We start from the raw sequence: 3,166 nt of genomic DNA, 5'->3' as shown, positions 1-3,166 counted from the left end.
CGGTGACGAGTGGGGTACCACAGGGATTAGTGCTTGGGCCCCAGCTATTCACAATATATATAAATGACTTGGATGAGGCAACCAAATACAATATTTCCAAGTGCTCTCGACACAAAACTGGGCGGAGTTGTGAGTTGTGAGGAAGATGCAAGGAGGCTTCAGGGCGATTTAGACAAGTTAAGTGTGTGGGCAAACACATGGCAGATGCAGTATAACGTGGATAAATGTAAAGTTATACGTTTGGGTGTGGAAAACAGAAAGGCAGAGTATTATGAAATGGTGACATATTGGGAACTGTGCATGTACAAAGGAATCTGGGTGTCCTTGTATACCGTCAAAGAAAGTAAATAGGCAGGTGCAGCAAGCAATTAGGAAGGCAAATGGTATGTTGGCCTTCATTGCAAGAGGATTTGAGTTCAGAAGTAGGGATGTCTTACTGCAGTTATACAGGGCCTTGGTGAGACCACATCTGGAGTATTGCGTGCAGTTTTGATCTCCCTATCTAAGAAAGGATATACTTGCCATAGAGGGAATGCAGCGAAGGTTCACTAGGCTGATACCGGGGATGCAGGACTGTCGTATGAGGAGAGATTGGTTCCACTGGGCCTGTATTCACTAGAGTTTAGAAGAATGAGAGGGGATCTGATTGAAACGTATAAAGTTTTAACAGGGCTAGACAGACTTGCTGCAGGGAGGATGTTTCCCCTCGTTGGGGAGTCTAGAACCAGGGGCCACAGTCTCAGGATACAGGGCAGGCCATTTAGGACTGAGGTAAGGAAAGATTTCTTCACTCAGAGCGTGGTCAACCTGTGGTATTCTCTACTAGAAGGCTGTGGAGGCCAGGTCACTGAGTATATTCAAGAAAGAAATTGATAATTTTTTGGATATTAGGGGCATCAAGGGGTATGGAGAGAAAGCGGGAATATGGCATTGAGATAGAGGATCAGCCATGATCATAATGAATGGCGAAGCAGGCTCGAGGGGATGAATGGCCTACTCCTGCTCCTAGTTTCTATGTTTCTGTGTAAGATGAGCTTCCAACCACATATTCGCATAATCACTAAATTGTCTATTTCCATCTCTGGAAACCATCCAGCTTTGCCCCTGTTTCAGCTCATCTGCTGCTGAAACCTCATTCATGCCTTTGTTATCTCTGGATTTCACTATTCCTAAGTAATCCTGGCTGATCTTCCACATTCTACAGAATCACAGAACTTTAATGGCATAGAAGGAGGCCATTCAGCCCATCGTATCTGCAAATGAGCATTATGACCTAGTGCCATTGCCCTGCTTTTTCCCTGTACCCCTGCACATTGTTTGTATTCAAATAATCATCTAATGCCCTCTTGAATGCCTCGATTGAACCTGCATCCACCAAACTCCCAGGCAGTTCATTCCAGACTTGAACAACTCGTGTGAAAATGTTTTTGTGAAGAAGTGTGAAAAAGCACAGTAGGTCTGTTGCTTCACAGTTATTTGGTAAGGAGTACTGGAGACTCTAGTTTGGCAACACAAGTGGGGAGAGTTTGTACTCAGATCTACTAATCTAAATATCTACTGCAATTCATGACACTGACAGAAGTATACATGTTAAGGATCTGGGGTTGAATTTTGTTTGGACCCATTTTTGGACCCAGATTCAGGGCTGCACAGACAACAGCAACCAGGAGACCCAATGCCTGCACAAAACTGGACCCCTGGTTTCATAGACATTTTTAGTGTGAGGTGCCAGTGACAGTCTTGCCTCCACAGACAGCTCGGACTTTTGCAGAGGATGCATGATGAATGTTGGGGCCCACTCAGTACTGGGGACCTAAATCTGGCATTTGGTCCTTTACATATGTAAGGGGCTCCAGCCTGGCAGGTGCCATCCTCACTCCAAGGGACTGACGATGACAAATCAGTTTTAGGCAGCCAGCAGCGAATGTGACCCAACCCAATTTCAGATCAGATGTTTTACATGAGTCCTTCAACACAAAATATTGGTCCAAAAACTGGGCCTCATTGTAGCTTTACCTCCATAAAGAAGCCCAGTTTCTACCCCTATCTGTTTCACTAAACCTTATTTATTTAGCAAAGTGGTACGTAAAGAAAAATGTCATTAGTTCCTTCAGTAGAACTTATTCAAGCTTCTTCTTCAAGATAAATATATTTCAAATTCAGTTTTGTGGTAGTAGATTGGCCAAAGAAAGAACTTAATTTCAGTGTATGCTGTTCATTTGAATTGAGGAATGCTGCATTTTATCTAACCTTTGCATCATCCGATGCTCTTTGCTCTGCTGAGTTTTTGGCTTATTGCCCATGCCCATAGGTGCTAAACTTGATGGAGAACAACCAGACATTGCGATCCATAAATTTGAGGTTATCCAAAACTCTGCTGCTCATCTCTTAACTCACCTATAACCCCAGTGCTTGCTGACCTACATTGACTACTGGTGAAATAATGTCTTGATTTTAAGGTTCTCATCCTTATTTTCAACTCCCTCCATGGCCTCGCCCCTCCCTATTTCTGTAATCTCCTCTAGGCCCACAACCCTCTGAGATATCTGTACTCATCTAATTCTGGCCTCTTGAGTATCCTCAATTTTAATTGCTCCACCGTATTTGGTCACACCTTCAGTTGCATTGCACCCAATGTCTGTAATTCTTTCCCCACAGCTCTTTGTTTGTCTTTCCTCTTGCTTTCATCCTTTAAGACACCCATTAAAATCTACCTCTTTGACAAAGCCTGACCTAACATCTCCTTATGTGGCTTGGTATCATACTTTGTTTTATAATGCTCCTCTGAAGAATTTTGGGATGTTTTATTACATCAAAGGCGCTATATAAATACATATTGTTATTTTTATTGTTGTTATTGTTGCTGAGACAACAATAATTCATCAGGATCTTTTCATTGATCTTTGTGATACAGAAACTGTAACTCTTAATGTTTGTTATTCGGCTTTGTTGTACTGCCATTTAATTTTAGGAAAATCTTTCTGGTTTTGCTGGAGTCAGTTGTTTTCCCAGTGGAGACAGAAACAGCTTGAAATGTCCAAGATCTTGTTATGCTCAATTTGGATTGGTTACATTTAAAAAAAAATGTAAGACAGATAAGCCAATGATCATCGTACATCTTGGTGAAAATAGTCTCTTATTTATTCCTTATTTGTCAATCAAAGGA

Source organism: Cetorhinus maximus, chromosome 14, assembly GCF_964194155.1.
Source record: "Cetorhinus maximus chromosome 14, sCetMax3.hap1.1, whole genome shotgun sequence".
NCBI lineage: Eukaryota > Metazoa > Chordata > Chondrichthyes > Lamniformes > Cetorhinidae > Cetorhinus > Cetorhinus maximus.
The sequence above is the reverse complement of the archived record's forward strand: the minus strand, read 5'-3'. Positions refer to the sequence as shown.